At 46.0% G+C, this 15,684-nt stretch overlaps 1 long non-coding RNA gene across 3 annotated transcripts; it reads left to right on the forward strand.

Moving 5' to 3' along the window:
* Positions 1-826: 826 nt before the first annotated feature.
* LOC129385439 (uncharacterized) lies at positions 827-14,450 on the forward strand. 3 transcript variants are annotated; one of them, XR_011895473.1, is made up of 4 exons: positions 827-1,245; positions 8,901-8,989; positions 10,557-10,604; positions 14,154-14,450. It is a non-coding gene; the product is annotated as an uncharacterized lncRNA (long non-coding RNA). The 3 variants fall into 3 exon arrangements; XR_011895474.1 differs by having other exon boundaries at positions 827-1,241; XR_011895475.1 differs by lacking the exon at positions 827-1,245 and adding an exon at positions 7,825-8,019.
* Positions 14,451-15,684: the final 1,234 nt, after the last annotated feature.

The raw sequence follows: 15,684 nt of genomic DNA on the forward strand, positions 1-15,684 counted from the left end.
CCATTGTAATATATTAATCCGTTAGCATACTTAGTTTACTTCATGCGCTTTCTGAGATCTATCTATCTATCTATCTATCTATCTATCTATCTATCTATCTATCTATCTATCTATCTATCTATCTATCTATCTATCTATCTATCTATCTATCTATCTATCTATCTATCTATCTATCTATCTATCTATCTATCTATCTATCTATCTATCTATCTATCTATCTATCTATCTATCTATCTATCTATCTATCTATCTATCTATCTATCTATCTATCTAGTGCATTGGGCTGTTCTACCAACAAAAAATATTTGACGCCAACCCTCTAACCAGCCTTCATCACTAAGTATGTACACACGTGTCGCTCTGCAGCGAGCCTCATACGTGCCTCTTTCGCGTCACTGTATATATGGGTCTGCATAGTGTTCTTATCCGGTTCTTGGGTTCGTGGTTCGGACTCCGGTGTCATCAAGGGGGTCGATTGTCTACGCCGCTGGCGCACCTGAAAAGCAGTATCTGACCTGCGCCACACCGGGGTGTCGTACTAACTTGCTGGCTAAGCTAATACACGTCATCATTCGTCTATATTGCCGAGAATTGATTGTTCGTAAGGAGATAAGGTCGCGAGGTTGAAGACACGAGAAACAGGTTTATTTTATGCATATTTTCGAGTTTGGAAGTACAGTCCATGTCGGAAGACGTTTGATGTCTGGTCTCACTACGTATTCGATCAAACGCATGTCAGCACACATGCCAGCCACACCTGTTGTCACCAAAGATGTCCGTATTGAAAACAGCCATTTTCTTCAGATAACGAGACGAGGGAGTTTGCTGACCGCGTCCAGGCTAATCAGAGGGACGTACTGTTCACAGCACTTCGCGCATGATAGCACCACCTCGCTGGATTACGTCTCCGATGTGCCACGTCCGAATCCGCCTACGGCGCAAGCATGGCGTAATTGGAGAATCCGAAGTAGATCGCGTTCCCACAGAAGTCTTCGACGTGGGCCCTTGCATCAATTAATGGTCTCTCCATGATGGTCAGCCCGAAGCGATTTGAGAAACCTGCCTCGAGGGTCGTTAACATTGCGCAGAATACTGCGGCGGCTGTCACCACGAAGGGAGCTCCTTTGTTGACCCGTCAACAGTCGGTGCCGGGCACTGTCGTCGTCTAGGCGGACGATGGTCAACTGGTCCGTTCGTGAGAAGCATCGAAGGAATGGTCATTGCCATTTTAAGACATAACAGTAGGTACGACTGTTCTACGCAAACTTGGAGTACTAGGTCTTTGAGACTTAGTCTGTGTCCAGAACGGTACTTTCTTCGAGATATTTTCAGTTCCCTCATTACACTCATATTGCTAGATTAGTGTGCGAACACACACTTCGCGGCTTCTACGCCGTTTGCTGGCTACGTTAGGGATTTACTCTTCGTCAGCGCACCTATCTTGAACTTTTTCTATTTTGGTGTACTTAGCATTATAATACTGCAGTGGCACTTTCAGCAACAGTGCCAAAATATTGTTACGGTAAAGGGAACGAAGAAGTTGAACTGGACTAGACGAAGACGAAGTCTGGCAGTTGCCTGAACGCCATATACGCCAGTGGTAAACATACGTTATTTTACACTCGTGGGCCTGCTTTCTTCCTGTAACATTTTGGTGGAAGGTGCGGGGTACAATCACGGAACTTCGCAGCGGACGTCATCTACCTGCCGCCACAATGGCGAATCAACTGACACAAGCGACAACGCCTCAGCAGCCCGTGCCAGTGGTCATCCTCACTCATCCGCGGGACCCAGGGACATATTGTGGCACGGACAACGCTGACGTCGAGGACTGGCTTACGATGTACGAAGGAGTGTGCGGCAACAACAGGTGGGATCCAACAATGATGCTAGCAAACGGGATATTTTACCTAAGAGGAACTGCGAGGCAATGGTATGACACACACGAAGCTGACCTAACGAGCTGGGATGTCTGCAAAATAAAAAATGCGAGACCTGTTTGGCAGACCTGTCGGTCGTCAGCTGGCGGCAAAAAAGAACTTACGTGTCACGCTCAAACGCCCACAGAATCCTATGTCATCTACATGCAGGATGTGCTGGCTCTCTGTCGCAAGGCTGATAACATGACCGAGGCAGACAAGATTGGTCACATATTGAAAGGTATTGCAGACGATGCCTTCAATCTCCTAATGTGCAAGGATTGTGCCACTGTGGACGCAATTATAAAGGAGTGCCGGCGCTTCGAACAAGCGAAGGGCCGCCGCGTCGCTCAAGCTTTCGACCGATTGCCCAATACCGCCGCGACATCTTGCGAAATCCCGCCGCGGTTCGTTCAGCCCACAGGACCGGAAGAAATCGCGCGCATCGTTCGCCGTGAGCTTGAGGCCATGGCTCCGGCTCCCGTTCGTTCTGGCTGTCGGGAATGCGTGCCCGCTATCTCCCTTATATAAGCGGTCGTTCGGGAGGAAATAGCAAGTTCGGGCATTCCATCTCTCTGCTCGGTCCGCCATACAAACACCTACCAGATTTCTCCGGCCACTCGCTCCCAGACGCAAAGCTTTCCGCCCCCTCGTCGCAACCCAGCTGACTGGCGCACAGCGGATGATAAACCTATCTGTTTTAATTGTTCTGGTATTGGACACATCGCCCGTCATTGCCGCAACCATTGGTCGTCGCCTCCTCGGTGGTCGTCTCAGAGTCACTACCGCCAAGTACCAGACAATCGTACTTTCTCGCCCTACACGCCGACTAGGAACATCAACGCCGACCGTGCTCCATCAAGATGCAGCCGCTCCCCGTCTCCGCAAGGTCGTAGGTCCCATTCGCCTCTCGTTCACCGCTCTTCGTCCCCTTCTGCAACCGGTCGCTTCGCTTCGGGAAACTAGGCGGTGCAGCTCCCGGAGGTGAAGCTGAAACTCCGACCCGGCCCACAGGTCCTCTGTTGACCCTGCCTACATGTGGAAACCTACTGGACATTGAAGTTGATGGCGTTCCTGTTAGTTCTCTCGTTGACACAGGAGCGCAGCTTTCAGTTATGAGCGCTGCTCTCCGCCGAAGGCTCAAAAAGGTTCTGACCCCTGCCGTACCGTGCACTGTGGGAGTTGCCGATGGGAGTACTTCACCTGTCCTTGGAATGTGCACAGCACGTGTGAACATTGGGGGCCATTATACCGTTGTCCTATTTATCGTCCTTGAACACTGTTCACACGACCTAATTCTCGGCCTCGACTTCCTTTCGAAACACTCTGCCCAAATTGACTGCTCCGCAGGTGTTGTACAGTTGGATCTGCCGCGTCCTGCCGACGCAACAACTTGTGCTTCACACCGCTTATGTTCTGCTGAGTTTGCAAGGCTGTCTCCACAAGCGGCTACAAATGTACTCCTGACGCCCTGTCCTCCCGTACCTGATGGCGAGTACGTCGTGTCGCCGCTTACTGACGTGGTTTTGTCGCGCAATATTGCCCTACCGAGCACCTTAATCCGCATCCGCAAAAACTGCGCTCGCGTGCCCATCCTCACTTTTGGATTTTCGTCGCATGTACTGCCCCACGGTATCGCCATAGCGCATATCACTCCTTTGGAAGAATTTGAGATTTCTTTGACCTCTGAATCCTTCGTCAGTACCAACGGACCTTTGTCACCCACTCCTCCGTACTCGACGCCTGCTGACGATGTTTCTAAGATGATCGCCCCTGACCTTCCTTCCGAGCAAACAACAACTCTTCGTCACCTCCTGTCATCTTTTCGGGACATCTTTGATTTGGACGACCGTCCACTTGGCCAGACATATGTTGTCACGCATCGCATCAACACCGCTGACGCCAGCCCCATTCATAGGCGGCCATACCGTGTCTCCGCAACAGAACGGGCCATCATACAGAAAGAAGTAGACAGGATGATGGACAAGGACATCACTGAACCTTCCAGTAGCCCGTGGGCATCACCGGTTGTTTTAGTAAAGAAAAAAGACAACTCGAGGCGCTTCTGCGTTGACTACCATCACCTCAACAGGATAACAAAGAAGGATGTTTATCCCCGGCCGCGCATTAATGATGCTCTAGACTGTCTTCACGGATCCCAATACTTTTCATCAATTGACCTCCGCTCCGGCTATTGGCAGATTAGCGTCGATGAGATGGACCGCGAGAAAACCGCCTTCGTCACACCGGATGGTCTGTACCAATTTAAAGTCATGGCATTTGGATTATTCAATGCACCATGTACATTGGAGCGCATGATGGACTCTCTCTTGCGCGGCTTGAAGTGGTCTACATGTCTCTGTTACCTCGACGATGTGATTGTGTTTTCGCCGAACTTTGAGAGCCACCTGCGGGGCCTCACAACCATACTCTCCGTGTTTCGCAGGGCTGGCCTTCAGCTAAACTCCTCCAAGTGCCATTTCGGTCGCCGTGAAATTAACATGCTCGGCCATCTCGTAAACGCCGCCGGAATCCAACCTGATCCACAGAAAGTTCACGCCGTGTGATATTTTCCTGTACCTTGTTCAACAAACGATGTCCGTAGCTTTCTAGGCTTATGCTCTTATTTCCGGCGATTTGTGAAAACTTTTGCCGCCATCGCTCACCCTCTCACTGACCTTTTTAAGAAAGACGTCTTTTTCTCTTGGGGACCACTGCAGGAGAAAGCCTTTTCTACCCTGATTGAGCGGCTTACAACTTCCCCAATTCTGTCACACTTTGACCCTTCTGCGCCCACTGAAGTACGAACAGACGCGAGTGGTCATGGCATCGGCACTGTCCTCGCTCAGCGGCAACAGGGCCAAGACCGTGTTATCGCTTACGCTAGCCACCTTCTTTCCACGCCCGAGCGAAATTACGCCATTACTGAGAGAGAATGGCTCGCGCTCGTATGGGCGGTCGCGAAATTCCGGCCGTACCTTTTCGGTCGGAGCTTGTGCGTTCGTAAGCGATCATCACGCCCTCTGCTGGCTCTCCTCTTTGAAGGACCCAACTGGACGACTTGCACGTTGGGCATTGCGTCTACAGGAATATACATTTTCTATTATGTATAAGTCAGGGGGCCTGCTAAAGACGCTGACTGCCTGTCCCGCAATCCCGTGGATCAACCGGACGATACCGATGCAGACTCGGACATCAGTGTTCTATCCATCTCCGGCTTCCTCCATATTGGCGATGAGCAGCACAAAGATCCTGTTATTCGAACACTTATGGAACGCCTAAGCTCCTCGCCCTATGACCCGTCCCTCCGGCTGTTCACCTTGCGTGATGGAACTTTGTACCGTCGTAGCGTTCGTCCTGACGGCCCGGAGCTCCTCCTAGTCGTTCCCAAGCACCTTCGACTAGCCGTGCTCCAGCAACTTCACGACGCTCCTACTGCTGGACATCTGGGCATCACTCGTACATACGACCGCCTGCGGCGCCGCTTCTTCTGGCCCGGCATTTATCGCTCTGTGCGCCGTTATGTCGCTTCTTGCGACCTGTGTCAGCGCCGGAAGACGCCTGCAACGCCTCCCGCTGGTTTGCTTCAACCAAATGATATCTCCACAGAGCCTTTCTTTTGTGTGGGCCTAGACCTCCTTGTCCCCTTTCCAATTTCTATCAAAGGCAACAAATGGATTGCTGTAGCAACCGATTATGCCACTAGATATGTCATCGCACGAGCGCTACCAACCAGCTGCGCTACAGATGTCGCCGACTTCTTACTATACGACGTCATCCTGCACCACGGCGCCCCTCGCCAGTTGCTGATGGATCGCGGCCGCTACTTTTTATTGAAGGTCGTCGATGACCTGCTCCGCTCCTGCTCTACAGAACACCAGATTGCTACCGCGTACCACCCTCAAATGAACGGCCTCACCGAGCGACTCAACCGCACGCTAACTGAAATGCTGGCCATGTACGTTTCCGACGATCACCGTGACTGCGACGTCGCTTTACCATACATCACTTTCGCATACAAGTCGTCCCGTCACGACACTGCCGGATTTTCACCATCTTACCTTTTGTATGGCCGCGACCCCACCTTGCCCTTTGACACATTGCTACCTTCCGCAGTACCATCACCCAGCACTGGTTACGCTCGCGATGCTATTAACTTAGCCGCCCAGGCCCGAGATGTCGCCCGTCATCGCCTCACAGTCTCGCAAGCTTCTCAAAAGCGACGCTACGACCTTCGGCACCGAGACTACCATTTTTCACCTGGTTCCCTTGTCCTTCTCTGGACGCCTTCACATCACGTCGGCTTGTCGGAAAAACTGCTTTCCCGGTATTCTGGTCCGTACCAGATCTTACGCCAACTGTCCGAAGTGACATACGAGATCACCCCAGTCGGTCAGCCTTCAGTGCATCGCAACGTCACCAGCGATATTGTTCACGTCGCCAGGCTTAAACCCTGTGTCCCCCCATTAAGTGAGCCTCTATAACTTGCACCGGGATGGAGCTACTCCACCGGGAGGGTGATGTTACTGTGAAGGGAACGAAGAAGTTGAATTGTACTAGACGAAGACGAAGTCTGGCAGTTGCCTGAACGCCATATACGCCAGTTGTAAATATACGTTATTTTACACTCGTGGGCCTGCTTTCTTCCTGTAACAGTATAAAGCATGTTGACAGACTTGCGAATAGTAGCGCGTCACATTAGAGAATGCTGTCTCAGGATTGACAGTGGGGAGGGAGGCATTAACGGTATCTTTCTAACCTCAAGCAACATGCTACGGAAGAACTCCGCAGGTGAATGTCTAACAGATACCAGTGAGAACCCACATTGTTCTAGCTGAGAGGGAATAAACGTGTTATACCTGAAATTGACGCATATGCAATCGCGTCCTATTTCACTCGTAGTCAGAAAAGCCGAAACCAAATTTTACAGCGATAGCGGGACAATACTATCTGCGGATGAGTGGCAGCGTTAAATAGAAATTTCGTTGTTGCATCTGAAAATTTAGACTTGAGTTTTACTCTGTAGGGGTCTGCGAAACAAAATTGAATGCTTTTGGGATGTCACACTTCCTCGTGGTCCTGCTTATTTGTTGCGCACAAGGAGTGTGGTGACGCTGCGATGCATGCGTACAGCATTCCTATTAAAATTATTAGCTCACTTCAACCACTAAAAGTGTTAGGTAAAGGTGGCTTCATCAATACCGTTTGTCGCTGCATTTCTGGAATGCTAATAGCATTCACGTCGGTATTTAACGTGAGATAGACTATACCAGCAATTTTACTTCTGCACTTTAAATAATTGAACACCTCCTTTCCTACTTCCCTCGGGTTCATTTTCTTTTTGCTTCACGCTGTTGCAGCTAAGAAATTAAGCCGCAGGGTTCTCTTGAATTGCAATGTCTGTTGCAGGGATGTTGCCGCTCCATGATGTCACACAAATGCTTTCTTGTAGAAACACACGGCGGTTTCTAAAACAGCGATCAATGTGTTTGGCGGTAAGCACAACGTGCTGTCAAAAAACAAGCAGTCCGCATATGGGTGGCGACAGCTGTTGATACACCATTTCCTCTGACGGTATTTCTGCTAGGAAATCTCGTTCTACGATGTGCTTTTGGAGAGTGAGTTTACAGGTTATATTGTGCATTGCTTCATGCACAGTCGAAAAAAAAAAAACAGCAGTAAATATGCATGAGCCAGAAAAAGACGAAATTTTGATGACCTGCTTAGTTATTGCGCTCAATCCGTGTTAAGAAACGTACGCAGGGTGCAGTTTTTGCCCCCATGCACCTGTTTCATATATCAAATAGTCACAACTTATTTTCAATTTATGCTGTGCGAACACAGATACTGAAGACACGTAGTGACCCACAATCCTGACAAGATTTACGGCAGGAAGCCGAAACCCGACTCCATCGTCAAGCAACAAAAATTGGAGCTGTCGAAAGTGTGCAGGAAACGGTGCGCCAAAGAAAACGAGGGCAAACTCTATTGTCGACCAGATAAATAGAGATCGCGAAAGCGTGTGTAGCAACTTCTAAAGGCGTGGTTTGTGTCGAAAAAAGAACAATGACTTGGGTAAAGCTATGGCTTCTATTTTATGGTAAGTGTAGCCTCAGGAGTTCATTGCTAATTTCTATTTATTTGCATGAAGAGGACAAGTTGTCCTTTTAAGGCTTCCTGAGCAAACCAGAGAAGAGTGTCTGTGAGAAAATTTATGATATACTTTTAAAGGTCAGAATTTGTGCAACGTAAGGTCAGTCATTAATATATATACAGCGGAGGAGACAACACAGTGAAAACAATGCCTTGACTTTTCTGCCAGTACTTTTCATCCTTTACTCCTTTTTATCTCGTGATTTTACAAGGCCTTTCTCTGGGAGCTCATTTATGTGTCGCTCTATGTTTTCTACATTGACTTTATAGGTTGTAGTTTTCAAGGCATTTCAACGACCTTTCGTTAAACATATCGAGCTCAACTCATGTCAATATTGGCAAACATATGGCACATATGGCACACGTATTGTTCAATGAGGAAGATGTGACGAAAAGTGTGGAGCTACATATGGTGCAACTCCGCCTTCGCGAAGTGCGGCGATGTTATGTTGCACATATTCATCTTGTTTATGTTGTCCGCAATAATCTTCTTGCCCCGTAAATTCAGATCTCGTCATTTTTTTCTAATCGTCGCACGAAATCCCATTAGCAAGAACTCCATATTCTGGCTATGCTTCTAGCGCAATGACTTGCTCTAGAGGTATAGCCACAATATGGAGTTTTGTTAAATAGATCTACCAGAAGTACAAATGCAGGTTCTTTATACGTAATCCAACAATGAGGAGTTTTATTTTTGTGAAGTATATTTAATTGCACAAATGAATAAGACGTATGGATGCTAATACTTACAACATTTTCCGTTGAAAACTCCAGGAGGCGCGTAATTGATAAGATTGCAATAATTCTTCTATATTATATCGTTTTCAGTTTACTGTCAAGCGCTATGTGAGGATCCAATTCCACAAAACAGAACCAAGCGTACAGTGTACCCAATCTGGAAGCCACCGGCGAACAAGGTCATACCAGCAACACTTTCTTGACAGACCACTGGCAAACATATTATTTGCTTGTTAGGCCTAATAAATATTCTGAACGTTCCGCTTACATTGCTTAGTTCCCGTTCAGTACAGATTTGTAAAGGCTATAAGATGCGCCCTTCTAGAGTTGCTCTACTGTTTATGAATTAAGGCCGTAGGGTTCGATGTAATAGTAAACTTGATGTGTTCAGTTGCTCAATAAATAATTGCTCAAAGACATTTTTTTTTGAGGGGGGGAGGTGCAAGCTTTCATTATATTTCCTTTTTAAATGAAGAGATCATTAAAGATGACAGTAATAAAGTTAATAAATAATGGGCAGCCGTCATACTTCAATTAGCGACATAAATTCTGGAAATATAAAAAAAAACGTAATCAGGTCGTTCATGGTGGCCTGACCACGCAGTGAGATAAAGATACATAGGAGTGGCGACTCGCCTGATAAGGCGTTCGAACTTGTGTTCTGGCGAGCCAGCTGCCTCGTGGTGGAAATCACAGACGGCGCGATATATTGTAGCTAGCACGCACAGCTGCATCGCCTGCAGCGGCCCGATTGTGGAGTGGCCTGTAGCGAGGCATAGTAGGCCTTTTGCTTCTTGACTATTTCGTTTGTTGTGATATGTGCGCATTACAACTGCAGACCGTGTACACATATGTCGGCTCGCGCCGACATATGTGTACACATCCCCTGCCGAAGTGCGCGGGATACTTCGTCGCTCTTAACTGGATAAAATTGACTACTGTAACTGCGGCTGTCGTCGTAGCAACTAATAAACAATACGATTATGCACGTTGACACTAATTTACGAAAGGTAAAATTATTAACGAGAAGCTGTAAACTGCCTCACGTTTGTGTGCATTCAGACTGTCAATGAGAGAAGATATATCTACAAACTTGCTTATTTCAGCTTCTCTCCCTATCTTGCCTGTGTTTATTTTCTCCAATTTGAATCATGTTCCGGCCTCTGTCGCCGCGTGCTTCAGCTGGCATGATATAATTTAGTACGAGTCCTGGCACCAGGTGCAGGAGAATAAATCTTGCAGATACAATACAGGCTTCAGGTGTGTTTACCATGCACGACGCCACTTAATTTGGCTAATAATTTGAAGAGCGCGATAACATCTGTAAGGGCAAACGGCTAGCCCTCAAGGCCATCAGCACACTTTTGTTCTATGATGAAACATTACCCCAAAAGAATGCAATTTTATTCAAGTCATGGTCGGTAGTGTAGTAGCATACTGGCACTCAAGATGCACAAAGTATTTCTTGTTGTTTTCAATTCATATTACTGCACTCTGCAAGCACTATCCAAGTCGAGATATCGATACTGCTACGTCCAAACAGCGCGCTGTTATCGCCTTTATTGCCGCTAGCAATTTTCTTTCATAGGCTGCCGTTGGATTGTTGGTTTTCTTTTTTCGTAAAATTGTTCCTAAACCTTTATTAGCACCATATAACAAGGACCCCGCAACGCCGATGTTACTAATGGTGGCAAGAAAGTTTTTATTGCAGGGTTTCAATTAACCTGTGGCTTCTTCTGCTTTCAGGCTCATGACCTATGTGGGTTTGAACTGAAAGACAATGCCACATGCAAGGTAAAGATGACCTCAACCTTTTTCTCTAAGTTGATAATCTTCCTCTATCTATACTTCATTAAAAATATGTAAAAGATATGCAATGCCGGGCCGAAATCGGTAAATAATTTATAGAATCATATATGCCATATTTAGCCACTTCCGAACGAGTGTTGCGTATGGTTACTATTTTAAAAATATCATTATTGCGTTGCTTTGTTATTGCGTGTTCTGGCGAAATTTCTGTGTCTTCAGCCAGCACTGAATGGCATACCGTACACGTCAGTTGTTTAATTAAAGCAGCAACACATGACGAGGAAAAAGTACGAGCCGGGCTTATGGAGTATCTCCAGTTACAAACCTGGCGCACGTGACATAAAGCAAATTAAATGTACACACATGGTTATCATAAAGCAAGAGCTGTCCGTACAGATTCAAAGCGAGCCATAGGTGGTTTGGGGTGAAGCCTGCTTCCAGTATTCTGCCAGGTGGGTATTCTCCGTATTGCTGAGAATGTTCCCACAAAAGATTTTTTTTATTTGAATGGATTATGCCTACTACAACGTGTTTTCTACATTTAGATAGAAAATAAACATTTTTATTTACATGTATCAGTCATAAACGGTTTATTATAACAAGAGAAGTCATATAAAAACAAGTTGTATCAAGGGCGCTCGATATCATCTGCTTTATTTGTGTCCACTGCATCGCGAAGGCTTCTTTCAGCAATTCAAATTCGCAGTGGCTTGCGCCAGCTCACAGCATCTTATACCTGCAGGTTTCTGAATTTCATCACACAACACAGTTTTCTGGCATTCTCGGCTGTGCTTTCCTTCCATTGGCTCCCAATCTGTAACTATAATAGAACATGGTTTCATCTGCCCCACGCATTACATGGAAAGCCCAATGCCATTTCACCCTACTGCTTCCTGCCTCTATCGCACCAGTGTCTTGCGCTCTTAACGTCATGCCTATAATTTCTAATTACATAGCTTGTTGCGCTGTCCTTAAGCTCTTGTCAAGCTTCATTCTTAACCTCCAAGTTTCGGCCCCATATGTTCGTACCGGAAGAATACAATAATTTTGCGATTTGTAATCGAGGATTGCGGTAAACTGCCAGTGATCACTTGGTAACACATATAAGAAACACCTTGATATTCTACTGTTCTATAGTTTTCAGATTTCATCAGTAGTAAAAGCAGTTAAAGGGGCATTAAAATACTATTTGAATGTAGCACAAACATGTTTTCGGTCTACTCTATGCTGTTCCACCGTAAACCCATGAGAATTGTAATATGCAACCTATCTGCAGCCGAGAACGTGAAATCCTGCGTGGTTGTTTGTTTGCCTACTGCTTTGACTTTAATATCCTCACTTTGAATCTGCCGTCTGCTGTGTCAGTGATGAAGTTATAATTACGACGACCCACGTACGCCTACCATTGGGTGACTGCTTATGGCAATGAAGTGCGAAAGGGAGTGAGATTAGGATAGTTAGTCATTGTGTTTGTGGCAATAGGCGGGCGTGCTATTACGTTGCTTGAGTCGGATGTGTGAAGAAGCGTCGACTCTTTAAACTTGATCTGCGAGTCGAGCACGTTAGACATCTATAAATTATTCGTCGAAGATTCTCGTGTTACCACTGGTGCTCGCGTGCCAGACTGAAAAGCACTGTTCGTGTCGCGCATGCAACCATATTACACAAGGCTTAGTGGCAACATGGGCAAGAGATGGAATCGGTTACAACTTTCAACACAATTCCAATACATGCAGGCGTGTCTTGAGACGTGCGATAACTTTAACCGTTTCTAAGCTGGCGATCAGAAAAACATAAACGAGGAAGCGCGTCAATATTGAGCTGCAGCGTTCGTAAATCAGTGGTGGTAACGTGGAAAACATCGTAAAAATATAAACTATATAACACAGAAACTAGAATACACTGTTGTATTCATATACAGATGGCCGCTTACACAGTGTTGTTAAAATTTCTCTGAAAGCGTTTCACCATCGCTACTTATGTCCTGTTGTCCAATAATTGGAGACAAGGTGAATCGATCGAGGAACTCATCTGGAAAACGCATTGTTTCGTTCATCAACAATCATTGTTGCAGTTCTCCGCTAAATACATTTCGTCACCCCCATGAGGGGCCTACCCAAAACAAATTTAATAACAAATTCAGGTTCCCTGTAAGCAAAATGTTGCCAACATTGCTTTTTGGTATTTTCTGCATTGCAACGGGGTATTCACAGTTGCGGCAATCGTGGTCGTCAGGCGACGTCTGGCTACAGGTTCGCTCAGAATAAGCTTACTCTGGAGTGCATGTAAGGCTCGGTAGTTACAATGTAGTTAGCACGATTAAAATTTTTCACGTAAAAGGTCTGCCCTTAACTGAGCGAGTGTCGCAGGAGGGATTACTAGATGTTCAAAAGAAAATGTGTCAACTGTTGCTTTGTTACTATTGCAGTCAACATTGGCATTGCTGGTTGATAAACGCTCTCTTAGGCTGGCTCGAGCCGAGGTAGACTGTGCAATATTGTGCTACTGGTGTCATGCAACTGTGCTGTGGAACGACGGGTTGGGTTGTAACCAGCTGCTGGACTAATTCTACAGCTGTTTAAACAACGCACTCAGTTTGCGCACATAGTCAGTGCCAAGGCTGGTGGTCGATATCAACAATCAGTAGAGTAAGTACGGAATGACTCACGTTTCAAAAGGATTGTAATATCAATCTGCTTTTGGTATCAGTCCTCTTCTCTACCACCTCGTAGTATAGGGTCGCAGTGAATTGAAGAAGGCATTCTTATTCGACGAATTTTTGAACACGCAAGGATACGTTCATTGCCCAGCATTAAAAGAAATTAAATTATGGGGCTTTACGGAGTAAAACCACAATGTGATTATAAAGCACGCCATAGTGTAGGATTCCAGATTAATTTTGACCACTTGGGCTTCTTTAACTTGCAGCTAAATCAAAGTACGAGGGTGCTTTTTTTTTTGTCGCTCCCATCGAAATGCAGCCGCCGTGGCCGGGATTTAATCCCGCGACCTCATGGTTAGCAACACAACACCGACACTACTAAGGAACCACAGTGGGTCCCAGCATTGCCGAGTAGTAAATAGTGCCGTTTAAGTGCTTTGTATTATTGCTTAACTTCAGCCGGTACAAGTTGTTGCTACAGTCGCATGCTGAAGTACTGAGAAGAATAGGTGCTGCATCTCTGAGGCAGGTAATAAAAAGGATGTCCCGTTAGAGATATGTGCGTTTTTTTTTTACTTCAACATGCAATAAAAAGCCATGTTAAATTATTTCGAAATCGTGCGCTCTCGCGTCATTGCGCTTGTGCAATAGAAAGCATGTTTGCGCCCAGATGGATGTGTGCAATCAAGAATACTGATTGAGGATAGTAGAAGCACTAATTTACATTCGTATTTATCAATTTAAGCGCCACTTTTTGCAAGTTCTTTGTCGCTATGATTAAATACCAAGTTACGCGCTTATGAGTGTGGGGCGCTATGATTTCTGTCGTTGCACTAATTATGCGTTTTCATTTGAATACATGTCAACGCCAGCTGCCACCGTGGTGTACTGGAGGCATGGGCAGATGCTGTCGGTACGAGTGCGTCTGTCATTCGAGACTGAACCCATGCGCCTCTGGGAGATGGACACAACTTGAAGGAACCACGGCAGTGCCTCCGAAAATGTCTGGACAGGGAGGGCAATGCGCTCTGCATTGCATACGGGAATGCTTCAACAAGTGCATGCGTGAAAAGAAAAAGCCGGACGAATGCATAAACCATTGTACTCCCGATTGCCAGCGTCAATGTGGTGGCCGATGAAAGCAACAATAAAAATAATCAGGTCATCGACCACTCGTGCCATAAGGATGTGCGTGGAAGAGACACTAGTAAGGCTCTTCCAGCGTCCGTACCATCGAGTTAACAGAACTCCCACAAAGGAGAACTCAAGACCCGTTTTCTCATTCATGCAAAGTGTCTGCTACACGGTGGTTTCTATTTCCGGAAGCCGCAGGAAAGCACATGATCATATCTTTATCGTTGGGTGCATTGAATGCTATTCTGCGAAATTCCCACGTGCCAAGCAATCATAGCCACCGAAACATTATTCTTTCACTGGGTCCGCTAATACTTCACTAATTAGTTTCCTTATTACAAAGAGCACATCAGTCGCCTTTATAAATTTTCTGTTTTCCTAATGATTATTGCCGCTGCTGGTCGTAACAATCGTTTAATAAATGACAGGACAACCAGCTGATGGCAAATTATACAAGTGGTGCACATGAGGACGGACATCCCTTCTTAGAAGACCAGGTCTTTGAAAATGACCTTAGCTTGCAGGGTCACGGTTTGTTCACTTTTATGAACCTTAGAGAACCCGATGACTAGTTGCTACATGCGGATACTTCAGTTTCTCGCAACATCCAGATGAAAAAGTGCCCTAATACATCTCTATGGAAACCGTTTGAAAGTGTTACACACAATACTGTGATGCTGAACTATAACTAGTTTCAAATATAGCTGTTAGCGCTGGTTATTATAGACACCGTATGCTACAGTTAAGACATATTTTTCTATAAACTGGGCTGTAAGACAGTGTCATCCAACTTTTTCATAGTAATTTCTTGAAGGACTGAAAAGCTGAGGTATTACAATTTAGAGGTACTCAGTTGAAAAAAAATTCGCTGATTACCTTTTATATTTTTTGTTAGAGCACCCTGGTTACACAGAAATAAGGTATTTGCCAAACGGAAATCCCAGGTCTGTCGGTACCTTCAAGATGTAATCCCCATGAAGTTCCTATAAAGGAATGCGGCCGAAATCACATAGTGATGACTGTCGAGGGTAATGCAAACAGCAATCAAGCAATGTAGCCACAGGCCACATTCCTGAAGTCCCGTTTATTTACCACTTGTAGTGGTAATTCTTAGAAGTTCTTTGCTTCGGCTACATGTCTTGTGCCCGAGAAGCCACAGGTGGACAAGTGCCTACCACCCACATACGAATGGTCTTACGGAGCAGCTGAAGAAGGAAGCAACGCAGGTCATGCTGTGTTGAAAAGTCCTTGCGTGGGTTTTCTTCGTCT

Source organism: Dermacentor andersoni, chromosome 7 (assembly GCF_023375885.2).
Source record: "Dermacentor andersoni chromosome 7, qqDerAnde1_hic_scaffold, whole genome shotgun sequence".
Lineage (NCBI taxonomy): Eukaryota > Metazoa > Arthropoda > Arachnida > Ixodida > Ixodidae > Dermacentor > Dermacentor andersoni.